This window comes from Tamandua tetradactyla, chromosome 14 (assembly GCF_023851605.1).
Source record: "Tamandua tetradactyla isolate mTamTet1 chromosome 14, mTamTet1.pri, whole genome shotgun sequence".
In the NCBI taxonomy this organism is placed as follows: domain Eukaryota; kingdom Metazoa; phylum Chordata; class Mammalia; order Pilosa; family Myrmecophagidae; genus Tamandua; species Tamandua tetradactyla.
The window spans coordinates 7,394,626-7,417,086 of record NC_135340.1 but is presented as its reverse complement, the minus strand read 5'-3'; the positions used below and the strand labels follow the sequence as shown (position 1 = coordinate 7,417,086).

The 22,461-nt window shown below is 38.0% G+C and overlaps 1 long non-coding RNA gene across 1 annotated transcript in view; it reads left to right on the top strand.

Annotated features, from left to right (window-relative positions):
- The window catches only part of LOC143655587 (uncharacterized), a 76,539-nt gene extending 55,336 nt beyond the window's left edge, over positions 1-21,203 (top strand). Inside the window, exon 3 of the long non-coding RNA XR_013162164.1 lies at positions 20,110-21,203. This is a non-coding gene — a long non-coding RNA (uncharacterized LOC143655587). The remainder of the gene's footprint in view (positions 1-20,109) is intronic.
- Positions 21,204-22,461: the final 1,258 nt, after the last annotated feature.

The window sequence follows — 22,461 nt, the reverse complement described above, 5'->3', positions numbered from 1 at the left end:
TTATAGGAGATTGGGAAAGATTAGCTCAATGCGGAAGCTGCATTTTTTCACATATGAGTTGTCCACTGAATACATCCATATTTCATTCTTAAGTGGGAAGAATGCCCTAGGACCACCCTTAAATGCGCTCTTTGGTTACTCTGTAGTTACATTTAACAGGTTGAATAAAACAAAGTCTTCTGGATTTGACCCTGCATTTTGAATATAATATCTAACTAATGTGAGGTTCAGATAAAGGATCTAATTTGCTATGAGAGGATGGGAGCATATGGTGTATTTGCTCTGTTCCAGACAGTTATCACCACTGCTTTGGATGGCTATTGTGTGGTTTGGACCTTTATGTATCCCAGAAAAACATATTCTTAAACTTAATCCATTCCTGTGGGTGTGAACCCACTGTAAGTAGGACTGTTTGATGAGGTTACTTGAGTTAAAGTGTGACCCACCTCAATCATTATGTGTTTTAATCCTGTTAGTGGAGAACTTTATAAGCAGAATGAAATTCAGACAGAGGGAGAAAGCCACAGAGGGAACAGCCAGAAACTGAACATCACATGACCCCAAAAGGTAAGGGATAGACCAGGAGATGCCACCACATGCCTTGCCATGGAACAAACTAAGAACTAAATTTCCCTGCCAGACAACTCAGAACACCAGTTTTTGGGAAGAAAACATTGCCTAGATGATACCTTGGTTTGGACATCTTCTTAGCTTTAAAACTGTGAATAATTCCCAATACTTAACTTGACCCATTTCATGGTATTTGCTTGAGCAACCCATGGAACTGTTGACCATAATAATTAGTAGCAGCAGAGAAGCGTAATTAGAAGCAGATATTAATGAGAACTTTGTAACACTGTGTAGAGTTATAGAAAATCAAAAGGGATTTGGATGTTATGCCCCCTAAAACTTGTTTTTTGTTTGTTTGTTTTTGGGATTCCAACTTATCATTTTTGAATAAGCCCCAAGCATTCCAGGTCAGTAGAGAAGCAGTGTGGTATGAGTGTTGTCTTTGTTTTACCTTTATGACCCTTCATTCCTTATTTGAAAAATAAAGATTAATAATATTGTCTAGAGCACCAAACTGTAGTCTGCACTAAATGTTACAGTGTATATGTAAGTGCTTTTGTAAAATTGCTAAGAGCTGGAAAAATGGCATTTAATAGTACTTCCACCCAGTCTCCTCTCTTTCATGCATTTCTTTATCTATTTATGTCAATTGTAGGTAGCATAATGACCATATTTTGGAATAAAAGGTGAGACTAAAATGAAATTGATTTATTCTGCTCTGTGGGAAGTTCTTTATGCTTTTCTTAGCCTTTCCTTTTCTTTTAGATTTAGGGTTTGCATGGATGAGAACAAAGTGCTTTTCTAGGGAGATGGTGTTCAAATAGCTTTCATACACACAGCCTGGAAGCATAGTGAACAACTCATCTTACAAATATGTCAGTTTAACATATATAGCCTATAACATATAATGTGTATCATCTGAAGGAGGGGAGGAAGAGAAACAACAAAGTAATGACAGTTATGGTGATGAGCGCCTCTGCTTGACCTGTTCTTGGGTTAATATTCAGGGCAGTTTTGACAGCAGTGAGGTGGCCTTTCTATGGTGAATTAGCAAGGATCTGCAGAATAGGAGTGAACAAAGAGGAAACCACTTCACACATACTCTGATTTGCGTTCCTTGTCAGCTGTCCTGTTGGCTGTAGGACTTTATCCAACTTTTAGAGCCAGCTGATCTAACTTGCAGCTTGTCTTTTAGGGCATTCTCCGTCCCACCATATGAAGTGATGGCCTATGCTACATATATTCTAACAGGTAATGTTTCCTTAACAAACTTAATTATTATGGACAGGTCCCAGCATCACCCATTATTAACAAGAAATATCATTTTACATTGCATGTTTGTACATACATACACAAACCCTTTAATACCCATAGATCTAAGGAAATAATAGTCATTCCAGTAGATGGTCATGGGGAAGAGCCCAACATATAAGTCTGGAGTATTCTCCAGATCCTTCTATGAGAGGAGGTATGTTGAGCTATACTATTAATAGTGGATGCTCTTCAGATATGAATTATAAGGAGGTCTGGCATAGCAGTTGACTTGTCTCTTCCCCTCATTTGCTGAAAATTATTTTAATATGGATTTGTACATCCAGGCTATACAAATATGATGAATTTCCTTCATTCATCTCATTCCCTGCCAAAGTGTGCTCCAAACATTTGGCCTGTAACCCAGAGTAGGAAACCTACATACAAATATGTGACATACATGACATTTTATAATTGATTTTGTTATCTACTAAGGAGTTGTAAATCACAATTTGGAAAACACTTTATTAATTGAACACCAGTAAGTTGAGATCTGGAGGCTCATTTTCTTAAGGTCTGTTAAGTCCCTCAGAAACAAGGCTAAAGTAGGAATGCTGAAATCTGTCTGATTTCTCCTATCTATGTACATGTTAAAGATTTTTGAGGCTTATCTTGAGGTATCAGGAAGTCTGTTCATGGCCTATTTGAAGGATCAAAAATTAGGAGAAAGCCATTGAGCCTGATAGACTTAGAAACCTCTTAGGGGAAAGACAATAATCAAGCTTACTCTACTAAAAAACTTCCTCTTCCATTCCTTTCCCTTCTCATTTCTTCTCCCCTCCCCATGTTACATGGATGTAGATGGTTTCTCAGTTTTATTGAGAGGAAACTTAGAAAGTTATTTTAATATAGAGACAGATCTTCTCTGCAGGCCCAAACTCTACCTTTGATCTCCACGTTGTGAAATATGCTACATTACCATTAAAATCTCCTGAGATTCTGCCAGCGAAATTATCTCTGACTTAATTTATGATACCCTAAGAATGGTGGTGTGGAGAGCCGCCTCCCGGGTCTGGCCTAGTGGACGCGCTGCAGCCTGCTCTAGAGTTCCCCCCGCCCATCGAGTGAGTCAAGATGGCGCCCGCATCCTGTTTCCGCGTATGACGTACGCGCCCACCAACCCTATCTTCCAATCACCTCTGTATACGTGGCACTAACCTATTGGGTTTGGGCACAGTATATAAGAGGTTACCGGGACAGGGTGGGTGGAGACGACCCACAGGGAGCCGTACCTGACGGCCGCATAGAGGTTGTCTCCCCGCGGGGTGCTTAGGCCCGCGTGGAACCTGTAACAGAGAATGCAAGCTTAACTCCAGTAAAGGTCTGTGCTCACAACCGTTGCGTGCCTCGAACCCGTGTTTATCACTCGAGTCGGTTTGCCTGCGCCTGTCTCTTTCTCCCCTCCTGTTCCCTTCGCCGGCCGGGGATCAGAAGCCGAATGAGACGGCTGCGGACATTAATTTATGATACCCTAAGAATGGTGGAGCTACTGCTACAGTAGAGTGTTGTATGGGAAGGGAGAGATGGGTCAGTGTAGCCTCAATAAGGTACATTGTTTGCCTCTTCTACTTCTAATTTCCTATGACACTATTTATTTCAGACAATTTAATTCTTTACTATATGCTTTCTAATGATTAGTGTTTAATGATTTCAGGTATAGGAACTGTGTCCCCTCAAGTGAATTCCTCTAGAATATATTTTGTCTTTTTTTTTCTTATCATAACTCTAGGTGTGTATTATTTTATATAATGGAAGAAAAAGAATACTGGGCACTAATGTTTCTAATGCCCTCAGATATTTTATTTGTACTCTAGTATAAATAATCCATAATAAAGTTCTATGCCCAAAGGCATTTGCACTTTTTAAACTAAAGGGATTCCTTTAAACTAAAGGAAGAATTTTAATCATCAGCCACTATCATGGTCAGGGACTTGTGTCAACTTGGCCAAGTTGTGGTACCTATTTATCTGGTTGGGCAAGTGTTGCCCTGTCTGTTGCAATGAGGACATTTCATAGAATTAGATCATGATCACGTCAGCTGCAACCACAGCTGATTCCATTTGTAATCAGCCAAAGGGGAGTGTCTTCTACAATGAGTGATGCTTAATCTAATCATGGGAAGCCTTTTAAGGAGGATTCAGAGGAGACAGGTTCCATTCCTCTCCTGTGGAGTTCATCCAGACCCTCCATCGGAATCATTGGCTTCATAGCCTGTCCTGTGGATTGTGGACTCCGCATTCCTGCAGTCACATAAGATAGCTTTATAAATTTTATATTTGCAAGTGTTCCCTGTTGATTCTGTTTCTCTAGAGAACTCAAACTAATACAGCCATGAATAGTGGCCAAGATTTGTTAAGTATTTACTATATTCCATGCACTATTCTAATCATTACACATGGATTAACTCATTTAATTTCCACAGTGGCATGGTCAGATAGGGGCTGTTATTATATTTATTTTCTAGAAGAGGAAGCTAAAGCGACAAAGAGGTAAAGTCACTGGGCCCATCAATGCTGCGGCTGAGATTTTAAAGTAAGTAATCTGACTTTGGCATCCATGCCCTCAGCTGCGACACTATGTTACCTATGTTACACAATTGCCATTGAGTTATTTCTTTTGGATATTGATCACTTTAGGACTGTGAAATCATATACTGACATAAAAAATTCCAGGCAGGCTCTGTTCTTAACGTAAGGCAAGTGCTCTCACTGCATTTAAATTCATGGACGTGTTCCAGTCTTCACTCTCCACCCTATCCTAGCTGGGATTTAGGATCCTGCCCCCTGTTAGAATGTATCTTTAAAATGATTGAATTACAAAAGAAGGAAAAACAGTTAAAACATATTCTTCCTCATGGAAATTTTAGTTAATAGGTATGCCTGATTATTAAGTCATTGTTTCTCAGCTCCAAATTTAACCACTGTAATCTGTAATGCTGGGACTGGAACCCTGCCAGCCAGTGTCCATGGCTGACTGGTTTCCTGTTGGATCTGCCAGAGGGCTGACTGGAAGGCAGGAGGGAGATAGGCCGGCCCCTTCCTTTGGGTTTGTGCATCCCATCAGTGTTGACCCAGCCTGTACCTGTATCTGGATATCCAGGTCTAAGGAGACTGACCCTCCACTCGCATGAGATGTATGCCTCCTTAAATTTTGTGCCCTGAGTGCATTTGCCTCACCCTAGTTCCTGCCTTGAAAACTACTATTAATGATTTTGTATGTTTCTCTATCATCATTTGTAAAATGTATATTTCATGTAGTTGTAGTAATATGTTAGAACAATTATGAATTTTCCTTATTTATTTAATTTTATAATACAAGCATTTCTCCATGTTAATAAAAATCTCTTTATGAATGTATTTAATAACTCTCTTAGAACCTATCATGTGGATATTTGTATAATTATTTCAAAGCACTATCACACACATTATCTTATTTCAGTTTTCACAATTCAGTGAGGTCAGTGGGACAGATGTTATTTTCGTTTTACAGAACTGCAAACTGAGGTTCTGACAGGCCGAGTGTCTGCTCCAGATAATAAAGATACTAAGTATCAGAACTAGGATTTAATGCTTGTTATTTTTTTATTATTATTTTAAACTGTTGATGGAGGATGTGCTATAAAATTATGGAGCCAATAAGCATCAGAGCTGGGATTTGAATCCTTGTTTTATCTTGAACTGGGTTCTTCTATTTTACTATGTTGCCTCATGAAATCAAGACACATTGGAATTGTGTCCTTCATAGGAATTCAGAGGAGAGAAGTGGTCAACAAGGGCTTCCTGCAGGAGGTCAAATGAATATTAGACTTGAAAGGATGATTAGAGGTAGGGAGGGAGAGAGGAATGGATAAGGAGCAGCTGAGAGAAGAGCAGGGAAGGAGAGGAACATGGAAGAGATGGGAGGTGGAAAAGGCAGAGTTCATCCTAGACAAAGGAGTGGTCACAAACACACACAGGAGAATATAAATAAATCGTAGGAAGCCTGACTAGCTTAGTGTGATTGATGTGCCTTAGGCAGTAGGGCAAAGGAAGGCAATGAGCTTGGTTTTTATGGTCCTGAAAAGTAAGTAGGTCAGTTATAATTTGAAACCTACCAGAATGATCTTGTAGAAAGTTTAGTTCCACATGGAATCTGGGTCTGTCTATAGTAGTGGTAAAAGCTGCCAGTATTAAACAATCATTTCTGTTGAATTTAATTTCTTCTGAGTTTCCAGTTTATTCTTAAAGATATACAACATTTGCTGTTTTCCAATTCTCTGTATTTAGAAATCATCACCCTGGAACAAGCCAAGGGTCTCATAGAGTAGGGTGAAATCTCTCCTGTAATTCACTTGATCATATTTGTAGTACTACTTCTCAGGGTGAGAAATCTCATTTCAGTTCCAGTTAGAAGTCAGCTTATTCACTTAAGTCCTAGGATTGAGATCCTTTTTATAATTTTAACAAGGAAATATATCTCAAGAAACTATCATTCCTTGGCAAAGGGGCAAATCAGGGAGGCCTTTCCCATCGCTTACTTCCATCAAGCTCTTTCCACAGTGTCAGACTGGCACCTAAAGTTTTATTTCTAGGATACCTCTCATATTTAACTTTTCCAAAAAGTTTCTTGTCAATACTCAAATGAAAAACTTGAAAAATTAAATAGGAAATATTTGTTCAGTATACTGTGTGCTCGAGTGGGTTAGTGTATGCAATTGTTCTCTGCCATGTGTGCTGAACTCTTCACTGATTTGCTATTATCTTTTAAATTCTGTTTTTGATCACCTTAAGTCACCTTCATTATATGAATATTTAAAATTTGGAAACAGTCTCCACAAATAGACTAACTATATCATATAGAATTCTTTGGGCTACAAGTAACAGAACACCTGACTTAACTGACTTAAACATAAGACATTTACTCTCTCAAATGACAGAAAGTCCAGAAGCAGAGTAGACTACAGATTTGACTGATTTAGTAGCTCATTAATGTTATTATGGAAGTTCTTTCTATTTTTCTATTTTGGCATCTATACTATTAGGCTTCAAAGGAAGTCTGGCTCCCTCTGTGATTTTAAGATAGCTGCAATCTCTTCCATAAAGCTCTTTCCACAGTGTCAGATTGACTCCTACAATTTTATTCCTAGGATGCCTTTCATATTTAACTTTAAAAAAAAAAAACTGTCGACAATCAAATGAAAAAATTGAGAAATTAAATAGGGAGCATTTGCTCAATATACCAAGTGCTTAGAGTGGACTAGTATGAGCAGTTGTCTCTGCAATCTGGGCTACATGTGTTCTCGTTCATGTCCAGCTATAGAGAGGTACCAGACTTTTGCTGTTCTGTCTTAGAAGCAAAGAACCTTTCCAGAAGCTTCTAGCACTCCTCTTCTCACATCTAATTGATTATAAATATGCTACATGCTCATTCCTGAACCAATCCTTAGTGAATTTGAGCTTAGATACATTTCTAAAACTATATTGCTACTACTCAGTGGGAGAGTAGTGGAATAAATATTGAGATTTCTACTATAAGGTCCACCTCAATGAATTTGTTAAATGGTTCTGGGAGTATCTTGTATAGTTTATGGGTTTGCATTATTATCTTTGATATTATACTTTTATACAAAGCACAATATTGGTCAAAGCATCTATTATGGATGTATTCATTAGATTTAGAATATCTTACTTTTATGTGTTTGAGTGATTATAATAATCTGCTTGAATACTCTTCTGATACATTGAAATTCAAAGCTTGAAATGCTTTTCCCTACCACTGCTGACCTAAACCAGGCGGGCTTCCTGAAGAAGGGAATAAAATATTAGTCCTCAGCTCTTGGACACAATGCTGTAAATCCATAGAACAGAGTTTGAATCAAACACTGAGGATACGACACAAACTGGATTGTGGTGAGCATGAGGTCAATAGGAGCTATAGAATATTCTCTTCTGGAATCATTCTTGGTATGCCACTTTGAACCTCTTCTTAGTGTGTGTACTTTTCGTGTCTGTGTTTTGAGGATAAGTTTAGGTTTAAGTGTGCGTATGTGTTCATATGTATGTTTTGGGAGAGGGAGAGATTTTGTTGCTCTACAATAGGACAACTATTGGCTATCAAAAAAGATAACCAGTTGTTATTCAGAATGTTAGTCCTAAATCTAATGTGGTGGTTTGGAGCTATGTGCCCTAGAAAAAAAAAATGTTCTTAAACTTAATCCATTCCTGCGGGTATGAGCCCATTGTAAGTAGGACTTTTGATGAGGCTACTTTGGTTAAGGTGTGGCCTGCATCTATCAGTGTGGGTCTTAATCCTATTACTGGAATCCTTTGTAAGAAGAATGAAATTCAGAGAGAGAGAGAGAGAGAGAGAGAAAGCCATGGGAAGCAAGAAACTGAAGATCAATGGAACCCTGAAGGAAGAGGCCAGGAGAGGCTGCCATGTACATTTGTTGCTATGTGACAGAGACGCCATGGACCAAGGATCACCAGCAGCTAGCTCCAGAATGTTAGTATTTGGGAAGAAAGCATACCTTGATGATGGCTTGAGTTGTATTTCTCCTAGCCTCAAACTGTGAGCAAATAAATTGCTGTTGTTTAAGGTGACCTATTGCATGGTCTTTGCTTTAGTAACGAGGAAATTAAAATGCCTAATAACACTGAGTAATAGAAAACCATATTCAAATTCTAACTCTACAATATATCTGGGAAGATATGGTGCTCTGATAACTTTCATGGGAACTGTAAACTAAGATATTTGCTACTGAATGGAATAATTCTCATGAGAATTCTCTTACGAGCTGCTGCCAGTATTTTGGGGCTTTGACTTCCAAATTTTTGCTGTATGAAAAAATCATATGAAAGAAGAAATGAGAGAGATACTGTATTTTTCAATTGGACTAAGTTCACTCATTTATTCAATAAAGATTTCTTGCAATACTCCAATGGGTCAGGCATTGTACTAGGTACTGAAGATACACTGGAGAGCAAAACAAACATTTTCTCTGTGATTGCAGTTCTTGCAATAAGTGGAATGTGGTTGGAATCTAGGAGATCAGTTTGTGGGTGATGTAGATCATAGAATAATAGAAGATCAAAAAGAATCTCATAGTTATTCCAGTCCTCACTCATGTTATAGAGTAAGAGACAAAAGTCTAGACAAGTTTAGTTCCTCAGCTGAGGTCAAATTGAGCCAGTGTTGCAGATCAGAAATAGAACAAGTGTCTCAGCTCACTTAACTCCTAGGATCATTTTTTTTTTTTTATGGTACTAGATTCCTTCATGTTGGTGAGGCAGTGGACCAGGAATGCAACACAGTGCTTCTGAGAGCCTCAGAACATACCATCTTACCCTTGGAGATTCAGTTCACCCCTAAATCAAGACTTAAGTGTGAAGCAGACTTCCACTGCATACTATCTCATTTTTAAACTCCAGTAAGGTACATTTGCATAACATTATTCTACAAAAGAAAGCATTTGGAATGCAAAGTAGCCTTGAGATGATGGTTATTTTTTAAATAAATGACTTACTTTAATAGATAAGGCATATACCCTAGCAATACAGATGATATATCTTCGTAATCATTCTGCATTGTTTCAGCTGGCTGTGAGAGAACTGCCAAAGAAACTGGAAGAATTAGGTTTCATGAATTATTCATTGGATTCTGTTTAGCACCCTCATTATTTATAGTGCTTCAGGTCAGTCTGTGGGGCTGACTATTTGCCTTAATAATGATGGGAATAATGACTTGGCAGTGTATCTGTTTACATTAGTGTGTGTTATTGTTTACTGAAATAAAACCCAAAGTAGTTTCAGAAATATGCCTCTTTAAAAATAGAAATGGCTGAAAAATATTAAATTTCAGACATTGGGTCTAAAATCTTTTATTTGCATGAAATATTTTATCCATTAATGAATATTATTAATACAAGGGAGCAGCATTCATGTTTTAGGGTATCATTGCCTATTGTTCAGTTAATGAAGGGTGAGCTTCTATAAATCTTTTAAAGTCTGGTTTATCTTGGAATAAAAAAGAAAACAGAATCTATGTGATCCTTAGACAGGCAAGTGTCCCCTACTCTCTCATGCCATTCATCCTGGGTACTAGTGAAGCCCTGCCTGAGTGAGCCAGAGGGGCTGTGCATTCACACAATGCCAGCTCTTGGGCAAAGCTCCCAAAGGGGGAAAGCAATACATTGACATTTCCAAAGCACACCATCTTTTTCTTCCTGGATTAATTTCTGGCAAACTTGCCTAAAAATTGATCTGGATAAACTTCTTTCTTTGATGGATGTATGTGCTGGTTTAAAAGGAAGTATGCCCCCTAGAAAAGCCATGCTTTAATCAAAATCCCATTTCATAAAGGTAGAATAATCCCTATTCAATACTGTATGTTTGAAACTGTAATCAGATCATCTCCCTGGATGATGTCATTTACTCAAGAGTGATTGTTAAACTGGATTAGGTGATGACATGCCTCCACCCATTTGGGTGAGTCTTGATAAATTTCTTGAGTCCTATAAAAGAGGAAACATTTTGGAGAATGAAGGAGATTCAGAGAGAGCTGAGCAGAACAATGCAGCCACAAGAAGTGGAGTCCACAAGCCAGCGACCTTTAGAGATGAAGAAGGAAAATGCCTCCCGGGAAGCTTCATGAAACTGGAAGCTAGGAGAGAAAGCTAGCAGATGACACCATGCTCACCATGTGCCCTTCCAACTGAGAGAGAAGCCCTGACTGTGTTCACCATGTGCCTTCTCACTTAAGAGAGAAACTCTGAGCTTCATCAGCCTTCTTGAACCCAGGTATCTTTCCCTGGATGCCTTTGATTGGACATTTCTATAGACTTGTTGTAATTGGGACATTTTCTCGGCCTTAGAATTGTAAACTAGCAAATTATTAAATTCCCTTTTTAAAAAGCCATTCCATGTTTCTGGTATATTACAATCTAACTAGCTAGCTAGTTAGATTCAGTTGTCAACTTGGCCAGGTGAAGGCACCTAGTTCTGTTGCTGTGGGCAAGGGCCAATGGCATGTGAACCTCATCTGTCGCTGATTTACATCTGCAGTTGGCTAGGAGGCATGCCTGCTGCAGTGAATGACGTTTGACTTAATTGGCTGGTGCTTAAATGAGAGAACACAACATAGCACAGCCCAAGCAGCTCAGCATACTTCATCTCAGCACTCGCAGCACAGCCCAGGCCTTAGGAGATGCAGAAAGACACCACTCTGGGGAAAGTTGTTGGAACCCAGAGGCCTGGATAGAAGGCCAGCAGAGATCACCCTGAGCCTTCCCACGTAAGAAAGAATCTCAGATGGAAGTTAGCTGCCTTTCCTCTGAAAAACTAACAAAATAAATCCCCTTTTATTAAAAGCCAAGCCGTTTCTGGTGTGCTGCATTCTGGCAGCTAGCAAACTAGAATAATGTATATGTGTGCATTTAACCTTTTGGTATTGATTTTTTAAAATTTTTCTTTTATTTACATTTATTTCCTATTTTTATACAATGATCATAAATTATGAACATAAACAATTAATAAAAAAGAAACAAGAATTAAAAAAATACTATCTAAAGAGATGAATTAGAACAGGTTAGATTGAAGGTGGTTTGTATAATACTGCTTTGCCATTTGAACTCCAGTTATGGGTATTTATTTTAGAGAGAAAAGTTTACTTTATGGGTTAGAGCATAACAATTATGTTTATGTTTATGTATATGTTGTGTTCAATGGGTAAAACAAATTTGATGGCCCAGTTCTGAAGAATGAGGTTTATTAAATGTAAGAATGAAGAGAGATAAGCTTGTATGGATGCTTAAGATATTCAAGAGTTCCATTAGGCTCTATTAATAATTGCCTTTTAAAGACATGGGAGAGACAGAGAAAAGGAAAAGGTATTTAGATGCAAAAGCATGAAATAATAAATCATTAGTAATACCTAGGAACAATTTTTCACGATTTCCTACAATGTTGATTGACTGTTACTTTGTAAAAGGCTAGTTATATAGCCCATAGCTTTACACAACAATGGATGGTAGATTTGTATGAATTTCCTTAGCCACACAGTTTCCCATCTTTTTCTGATATAATACGCTGTGCTTTTCTTCAGTCATACCTGCCATTTTTATTAGCTGTGATTAAACTATAGTGTAGGCAACTTGTCTTAATTTGAATGTAGTCTAAAGCTGTTTCGTGAGCCTTGCCAAAAGGTACTTCTGTAGCTCACATCTAATGTAGACAAAATTCACAGATTGGTCATATAAAAAGTTCATGATCTCTGACATCATGTCACTCTCAATGCTATTGAGAAGTCTTTGTCTCCCAGGTATGCCCTTCCTAGTCCCTCCAACAGTTGCTTAAAATTTCTTTGTCCTCTTCTAACTTTAAACCTTTCCACCTCCTTCATCACTCTTAACAAATAATACTTTCTTCTTATCATAGAAAAGTTTGAACATTAGACAGAAGCTTCCTCCTTACCTGGCATTGACCAGCCACTTGGCTTGATCTATAGCTCCCCTTTCATTTCCTTCCCATGGGATCAAAGAGGTGTCCTTTCTCCTGCCTCAAGCTGGTCATTTCACTTAAGCAGCTTTCTTCTTCCATCTCCCCAGATATTTTGCATATCAATATTTTCTTCTTTCTTTTGTACTTTAAACTCTCCTTTTCTATACTATATTTTCTGTATTATCTACTGCTACATAACACTTTACCAGCTTAAAACAATAAATATTTATTATCTCACACCGTTTCCGTAGGTCAGGAATCCTGGAGTCTGTAAACTGGATGATTCTGGCTTAGAGTCCCTCATGGCGCTGCTGTCATCATCTGAAAGCTTGGTTGGTGTCAGAGGATCTGTTTATAGGATGGCTCACTCACATAGCTGTAGGCAGGGGCCTCAGTTGCTTGCCATGTGGGACATGGACCTCTCCTTAGAGCTGCTTGTGTCTTCACAATATGATAGTTGCCTTCCCTCAGAGCAAGTGATCCAAGAGAGCAAGGCAGAAATCACAAAGTATTTTGTGACCTAATCTTCATTTCCAACCAATCCTATTGTTCACACTGGGCAGAGGTCACGTGAAACTAGCGGGCAGGATTATTGGGAGCCATCTTGGTGGTTGGCTACCACACTTTCCCATCAGCATTCCCACATGTTAAATTTCCTCCTATCTTAAATAAACAAAAAACTAAACAACCAACAAATAAGCAAATCAATAAAACTTCCCTGGTTTTATTAACTGCTTCTTCTAACATTTTTGTCCTCTTCACATTTGAACCTCTTGAAAATGTCATCCATACTCCCTGTTGCTGTTTCTTTACTTGCATTCATTTTTCAATTTTTCAGCATTTAGCAATTTAGCATTATTTCACTACTCTAAACTACTCCTGTCAAGGTCCTGAATGACTTTTTTGCTGAGTCCAGTGAACATTTTCCAGTTCTTTTTATTTTTACTTGACTTATCAGTAGTATTTGACACTTTTGATTCCATATCACACTCCCTCCTTTCTGAAAAATCTCTCTTCCCCTAGTTACTCGGAGAGCTCATTCTACAATTTTCCACCTGATTTCCCTGTTTCTTTTCATCCAGTCTTTTCAGTCTCCTTTGCAAGCTCCTTTCCTCTGTCCATTCTTTAGGTAATCCTCAAAATTCTATTAAACATCATGTCTTCTCATTCTGTATCCTCTCTTGGGTGCTATTTTGCAATATCTTGGCTTTAAGAATTACCTATATGTTATTGACTCCCAAGTATAAATCTCCAGGTCACAGTTCTTTCCTAAGTCAAAAGCAAAAAGTCTCTGTTTTCTCTATTTGTCATATGGACATCTCACACTGAAAATCAGTCCAAACCTCAATATATTCCCTTAAAACTTGCTCTGTAATGGAGTTATTATCCACTATGTGGCTAATTCAGGAAGTTTAGCACCATTCCTACCTCTTTCCTTTCTCACCTCTATCTCACCAATTACAAGTTATAGTGATTCTGATTTTCAAATATCTCTTGGATCTGTTCATTTCCTTTGCAATTTCCATTGTTCAAGCTCCTATAACGTCTTCTCAGAAATACCGCAAAAGCTTCCAAACTGATATCCTGGTTGTCTACTATTGCCTTTTTCTAATCCATTCTCTATATTGCCATGGTATTCTTTCAAAATGCAAATCTAATTATATCCCTCTTTTGCTTAAAACTATTCTTTCAGTTTATCTGTCTATTCTTGTGGCAATGCCATGTTTTAACACCTATCTTACCTTTATAATATGTCTTACCATATAGTACCTTGCTATTTTTCTCCTTTGAAATATCTTTGGCTATTCATAAGGATGTTAAAATGGATACTATATGGAAACAAAGCAGTACCCCAAAGACTTAATCCACCCTTTCACTGTTACCCCACCTCGGGGGAATTTGTTTATACGGATTTGCCAGAGAAACAGAATCACATTGTGTATATGATTTATTTTAAGGAATTAGTTCAGGCAATTGTGTGAGCTGGCATGTCTGAAATCTGTAGAGCAAGTTGGCAGGCTAGAAACTGAGATGGGAGTGGATATTGTAATCTTGAGACAGAATTTCTCCTTTTCCAGGAAATCTTAGTTTTTGGCCTTAGGGCCTTCAGCTGATTGAATGAAGCCTACTAACATTGTTGAGGGTAATATTCCTTAAGTCAGTTGATTGTAGATGTTAAGCACATCAACAAAATAACTGCAGAGCCACAGCTATATTAGTGCTTGATCAAACAACTGGGCACCAAAACCTAGCCAAGATGTCACATAAAATTAACACTCACAGAAACAATACTATTAAAGAGAATTTAATTTGTTTTCTAGTCTGAAATTTGACTCCAAGCCCAGTGTGGACCCGTATTGCTGGTGAGTTTGGCTAGTTCTGAAGGATTACTCTTTCCTAGAATAGGCAGATCCAAGTTCACCTTTCCCTCCTGGCCCACGTGGCTTTCTAAGGGGAAGGAAGCAATGCTGTCTAGGCAGTAAGGATACCTCTCCCCAGACAGGTCAGATCCTTGGGCCATAGCTCATGTCTTCGGCATAGTGGAAGACAAACATTCCAAAAAGATACCTAGTACTATAACCTAACTTTGGAATTTGGCAAATTCACGGCGAATTTTTCCCTCTTAAGGGCATAGTGAGAAGGGACAGGGAGAGATGTTGAGCCTTCAGAATTTCCCTCAAGACCTGATAGTAGTTTGACTATTTTGCTACTTTTCTTCAAAAACTTAGTATTGGGTTTGTGCTAATGCTGAATTCTGAAATCCATCTCCTTCTGGGGCATCCATATAGAGGGCTGTGATTGAAGAGCACAGTATCGTTAACGATATTTTTACTGAAAATGTTGGAGTGAATTTCACATGTCTGTTTCTAGCTTTTTATAAATGTTAGAAGTTTAACACAAAGAACAATTCAGTGGAGGTGATACCAGGACCATCATTTAATATTATCTAGAGGATGTAATTCAAATGGACTATAAAGTATGCCTGTGTGTTGGGTGGGGGGAGTGCTACAAAGTGTAGTTTTCACACAGAACACTATGTGTTGTGCCCCTGGAATTTTGCAATGCATTGGCCTCAGGTGATTCTTTCAAGGGCTAATGTAATGTGGTCTAAATGTGTAGAGTTATGGTGGTCCAATTTGAGTCCTCTTTTTTTTTTTTCATTTTTATAGTAATGTGAAGCTGTCTTCCTCTGAGACCTAATGGACAGTTCAGAATACTTAGAGTAAAAGGGACATTGTTTGTTCCTAGGACAATTTGTCTGAAATTCTCTTGAATTCTATTTTCTGTGAAAAATAGGAGAGCAGCTAATTTGAGGTTGGTAGTTTTTGAGAAGGGCATAGACTGCTAGTGCTTTCTATTATTGATTGAGGACAGGTCCACATAGCATAGAACCAGATAAGAAAGTGACATAGTTCACATTGTATTTTGAAAATTCAGAAGCCTACTCAGTGCTCTGGCTTGTGTGGAGGGCCAACCCATTTTCATTTTGATAATAATTCATCACATTATTCAATAAATATTTATTGACTAATATTATATGCACTTTGATGAACACAAAAAATTACCGTTTCTATCTTGTTGGAGTTTATAACTTAGTAGGGGATAGAGATAACTTGCAGGTAATTAGTAAAGTGTAATAAATGTTCGACTAGATTAAGTGGAGGAAAGTACTAGACCTCTAGACTTGGAAGGCTGGTATCAGAGAAGACAAACTTGAGAAAGTGACACTAAAGCTGAGATGTGAAAGATGAAGAGGCGTTATCAAGAATATGCTGTAAATGGATCATGCAGTATGACTTCAGAGTAGAAGCAGGCTGAGTGATCAGTAGTGTGCAGGAAAGATATTTGGGTAAAGATTTAGATTTAAGAGCCAAAACAAAACATCTGAAACAATGGGAAAAGATTATATTGTCCAGATATAGTCTGAAAAGTAAAAGAAAAAGATCCTAGGCAGGATCCTGAGAACAAAAAATAAGCGGTAGTGGTACTGAAAACACTGAACATTTTTAAGAACCAGTTCAGCATGGACAGTTACTAATAAGAATGGATATTCTTCCTATCAAAAAGGAAGGTGCTGTAAACAACCCATATGTCCATACCATGTGTGTGTTCCAAGATTGAATGAACATACGTGACCAGAAAAGAAGAAAAACCAGGACTAGGAGTCACTAGGACAAGATTTGAATAGTTCTCTTGACTTTACTATCAAGGATATTTGTTAATGGAAGCAGTTTTAGTTAATGGAAGCAGTTTTAGTTAAGGTCACTTTGAAAGGACGTCTTGGTTTAGATCTGTTTGTCTGGACCCATCCTGAATTTTAGTCTGCCTTATTTCCTAAGCTGTTAGCTTCCTGCATTTGTTTGTTTTCCTATTTCTGTTGTCACTTTATACTTTTAGACCCAATTCTTTGGTTCCATTTACCTGATGTCAATCTTGGCTTCTTTCAACTATGTTTATTATCTTCCCCAGCCATGTTTCTTTTAACTATTTCTGGTGAAAATCTAACTTAGCCTCTTCCTAGGCCTTTTAAGAACCTTGCCTCACAGCTGCAAGGGAATTTTCGTTGAGTTCTCTCAGCTACTTGCTGGGGAACTCTGCAAATTATGTGCTTGTGAAAAAAATGCTTTCCAAAATTCCCTTCTCATGAACAAACTATCTCTGGGAAATTTCGTACTCTACTTTTTTTCCCTCCAATACAATAGAAAAATCTGATAATGTTGCACAATCACAAACACCATTAAAAATAAAATTTTGAGAATACGTTTTCAGTTAAATTGCTAGTTTATAAGTTATTTTTTTTTTACATGGGCAGGCACTGGGAATCGAACTCGGGCCCTCTGGCATGGCAGGCAAGCATTCTTGCCTGCTGAGCCACCATGGCCCGCCCTATAAGCTCTTTTTTGCTGAGTTTCTATATTGAATTATTTCTACTGCAGGGAAGAGTTTTCAATAGCATACTTCTCTAGACAGTCAGCTGAAGTGTAATATTCCTTTGGGGAATTGAATCATATCCCCCACAAAAGACTTGTTCAAAACCACCAACCACTGGTCCTATGGGTGTGAAGCTGTTTGCAAATAAGACCTTGAAGATGTTGTTAATTAAGGTGAGCCCAAACTGAATGAGGGTGGGCCTTAATCCAATCCAGCTGACGTCTGTATAAACTATGGAAATTGCATGCAGAAAGAGAAGCCACGGGGAGCAGCCCAAAGCTGGATGCCAATAACCTGGAATAGAAAGGAGAAGTGCCACCACATGCATTTCACTGTTGCAGGAGAGCCAAGGAATCTTAGAGATTGCTGGCCAGGTAGAAGATATTGACCCCAGGAGGAAACAAGCATTCTAGCTTCTGGAACCATGAACCAATAAATTCCTGATGTTTGCAGCTGGGAAACTAAAACAAGTCTTCTTTTCATTTTTTATAGTAATACGACACTGTCTCCCATTTTAGGAGTTATGCTTTTAAACTTTATGAACAGGTTTTCTCCTTTAAGTTCATGTTCCAAGATAATTTTTCTAAGTGAGAAATTTGATGTCACAACCTTCTTATGATCCTTTCTCTTCAATTTTAAGGTAGACTCTAAACTCAGCAGAAAATTTAAGGTCTTTCTTAACATAAATTCTATTTACCTTTACAGCCTTGACTTTCATCCTTTACAGTTCCTAAAACTCTTTTATTTTCAGGGTTCATGAAATTTCTTTTGCCTCAAATCCCTTCTTCTCCTTCTTTGTTCAGATAACTCCTTCTTGTCTTTCATGTGGACCGACTAAAATCTGTCTTGGCATTTAGCAACCCATATTTATTTTCTTTCTCCTTCACTAGACTCTGAGCGTCTTGAAGACAGGGATGGCATCTTTCATCTCTTTCCCTGTCAATCAAGTAGGTTAAGTGGTCAGCATTTGTAAACCTTTGTAGTACAAATAAATAAATGAAAGTGTGCTATTAATTCCTTTATGGCCATGATGGTTAAAGGCTAGTGATTTATTGAGTTTTTGTTAATAGAATAAAGGAATTTAATTTACTACTAAACTTCTTTGTTCTCCCTACCCATCTAAAAATAAAAGACATAACAGCACTTAAACATCTGTAGTTAACTAAATTAAAACATTAATAATTTTTTTGGAGATAGCATCCAGGTTAAAATAAGGAACTTTTAAAGATTGGCAAATCAGGATCTCTATTTTTAGTAAGAGTGAAAAATGAGGCATTATTGTTGGATTTCTTTTCTTGCAGATAGGCTGCTCTGTGGTAAAAAAGCTTTAGAAAGATGGAAAGTATCCAATTCAAATGAAGCAATGTTCAGTCTGTTTAATTAAAAAACAGATGGATTATCAGGTCTGCCAATGGCTAGGAGCTTTGTGAAGCTGACACCTCTTTTTACTCAGAAGGAAATGGAAGAGGGTACTACTAGTTGAATCAGTTTGGGTTTTTTTTTCAACTTCCTCAGAGTCTGTTCTCAGTGTGGTACTGATATTTAAAAACACATAGATAAAAGATTAAGGGATGGCCACCTAAAATATTGTAAAAATCTGCTGATTTCTTATATTACATAAACTCTTAAATGTACCATTCTAGAGCCCAATCGCAATTATATTTTATGTTTATACTTTCTAGTGTTTCTTATACTGACATTGTTTTAGAACAACTTGCCCATTTAGATTGTTTTAATGGTACTAAATAGCTATTTTTTTTTTTTTTTTTTGCATGGGCAGGCACTGGGAATCGAACCCAGGTCTACGGCAAGGCAGGTAAGAATGCTACCTGCTGAGCCACCATTGCACCTCCTTAGCTATTTCTTTTGGAATTGCTGCTATATAAGAAATAACTACCTATTGTTCTTATCAGCCTTAAAAATTTCTTGTAAATTTCAGTAAGCATGCTATTTTTTCATGTATGAATTAGGCAAATATGTATGGAATGCCATCTATGTTCCATAATATACAAAAATAGATATGTTTTTACATGCGTTCATATGGAACTTACAGTCTGGAAAGGAAGATAAACCTTAATCACATAATCTTACAAATGAATTTAAAATAACAATTGTGATCAATGCCACCAAGGATATACATGTGGTGTCCTGAGGGCACACATCTGAATGATGAGTAGAAATTAACTAGGCATATGTGAAAGTCGTGGTGGAGATGATGGCAGTGGTAGGATATTGGGAGAATGTTCAAGCTGAGAGAGCATCTTGTGCAAAGGACTGGTGTTGGAGGACATATGTAAGGTTCATATTATTGAAAGAAGGCTACTGTAGCTGGAGCACATGAAGGGATATGGTAGAAATGATGTTCAGACCAGTCTTGCAGAGTTTTGAAGGTTAGAGTAAAGATATTTGTTTTATTTTAAGAGATATGATGTCATAATTAATCTAAGTAGAAGGTGGACATGGTAAGATTTGTCATTTAGTGAGATCACTCTGGCTGTGGGTGGAAAATGGATAAGAATGAATCATCCTTATAGACCACTTAGGAAATTCTTATGAGAGTCTGGGTAAGTGATGTGGCGATTTGGACTAACATAGATAAGGTGGCTCCTTATAGTCATTTAACTAAAGCACAGCTCTATTTGGCCACAAGGCTTCATCTCCCAGAGGGGATGCTCCAGTGGGTGACGGATGAGAAATGGAGATTAAGGGACAGGGAAATGTCAAGTGTGACTTCTGAGTTATGGACTAATCCCCCAGTTAGATGTTGATGTCACTCACTATATAGATTTGGATTAGTGACTTTAAAAATATTTTTTTATAGGTCTGGTCAACCAAGATGGTGGCATGAGATTCTCCAAGGTGCTGTTTTCCCATGTAATCTTTAGAAAACTTGCAAAAAATGGCAGCACCATCTTCTTAAAAACTCTGGAAAGGACTAAAAAGGTTACAGTAACTGGGTGAGTGCCAATTCAAGAAATAACAGCTTTGAAAACTTTAGGGGAAACTTGTGGCACCCTTGCTGGCCCCTCCCCCACTCCATTGCCTGTACAATGTGAAACCAGCCTCTGCTCACATTGTGGGTCTTGGTCCTGTACCAGTGAGAGCAGAGTAATCCCTATGCACATACTGGAGTGCCTGCGTGTCCATGCCAATCTATCAGTCGCAACATGAAGGACTGAACCATGACTCTCCTCCTGACCTCACTCTCCCAGAACTTGACCTATAGGAAGAAGTGTGTGGATAACTAAAGAAGTGTAAGAACATTTAAATCAAAGGGTCATGGACTGAAGGATTATTGCTTTAAGTCATGCAATAGATCACCTGGGAGAGGGAAAAGTGTATTTCATAGGAAGTACAGGGGGCAGTCATATACCTGTAAATGGGAGAACTGCACAGGCCACAAGCAAAGCTCAGGTCAGGGCATATGCTCAGAAAAGACAGAGAGGACTTCACACTTTCACCTCGGGCTGATCTTCTTGATAGGAGAGCTAAACTCTGAAGGAGAGTACCAATAAATGCACAGCCAATTTTCAAGGGCTGTGAAAGGTATTTATTGCACTTGTTTGTATTTCTTAGCTTCTGGCATTCAAGGAAATCTTTATTATTTCACAAGCTGGTTATAAAATTTTAGGTACAGATAGCTCAGAGACTAAGTTCCAGAATTAACACTTTAAAATGGTGAAATGTACAGTGTGCAACAAAAGATTACAAGATAAACAAAGAAACAGAAAATGATGACCCAGTCAAAAGAACGAGATAAAAATCCAGAAGCTATGAATAAAGAAAATTAGACTTTGGACATGGCAAACTGTGCTGGTTTGAAACTGTTATATACCCCAGAAAAGCCCTGTTCTCTTCATTCTAATCCAATCTTGTGGGTGCAGCCATTTTTTTTTTCTTTTGGTATGCTGTACAGTGGGGTCACATTTCATTATTTTTCCATGTGAGTATGTTCTTATTGCAGCACCATTTGTTGAATTTTGTTTGTTGGTTTCTTTGTTTGTTGCTTATTTTGCTTATTTGTTGTTTGTTTATTTTTGGAGAAATGGACCAGGAATCAAATCAGGGTTTCCCACATGGCAGGCGAGAATTCTACCACTGAACTACCCTTGCACCCGCACAGCCATATTCTTTTAATCCTAATCCAGTATTGTAGGGTGGGACCTCTTGATTAGATTGTTTCCATGGAGACCCATGAGGTGAGGCTTAGTTTACCGGAGTCCTTAAAAAAGCTAATACAGAGAGCAGATTCCTAGACATGGACATTTTGGAGATGCAGAAGGAAAGCCCTCCAGCAGAAGCCAGAATGACCCACAGGAGCCGAGAGAGCCATTTTGAAACCAACTCAAGAGGGCCAGCAGATGTCACCATGTGCCTTCCCACATGTGACAGAGGAATTTGGATGCTGCCTTTCCTCTCAGGTGTCCTCCTGTTGGTGCCTTAATTGGGACATTTTCACAGCCTTAGAGTTGTAATTTGTACCTTAATAAATCCCTCTATAAAAGCTATTCCATTTTCGGTATCTTGCAATTTGATAGCTTTAGCAAACAGAAACACAGACAAAGACTTTTAAAAAAATGATTCTCAGTATAGTCAAAGAAATAAAGGAAAACGCAGAGAAAGAAGTAAAGGGTATCAGTTAAACAATGAATGAACAATATGAAAATCTCAATAAAGGAGTAGAATTTTTTTAAAAGAACTGACAGAAACACCGAAGTTGAACACAATAACTGAAATGAAAAATCCCCTAGAGGGCTTCAACAGCAAATTGGAGCTAGTAGAAGAAAAAAATCAGTGAACTTGAAGATAAGACAATTGAAATTATTCAAACTGAAGAGCAGAGCAAAAAAAGAATGAAAAAAAAAGTGAACTGTGCCTAATAGACCTGTGGGACACCATCAGACATAAGAATGTTGCATTTTGAGAGCCCTAAAAGAATAAAGAGAGAAAGGGATAGAAGGAATATTCAAAGAAATAGTGGCATAAACTTTCCCAAATCTAATGAAAGATGTGAATATGCATTTACAAGAAGTTCAATGAATCCTAAGCAGAATAAACTTGAAGAGAATCACTCCCAGACACACAGTAGTCAAACTATCAAATTTCTAGGACAAGGAAAGTTCTGAAAGCTGCAAGAGAAAAGCAATTTTTATGTATAAGGGAGAGCTAACAA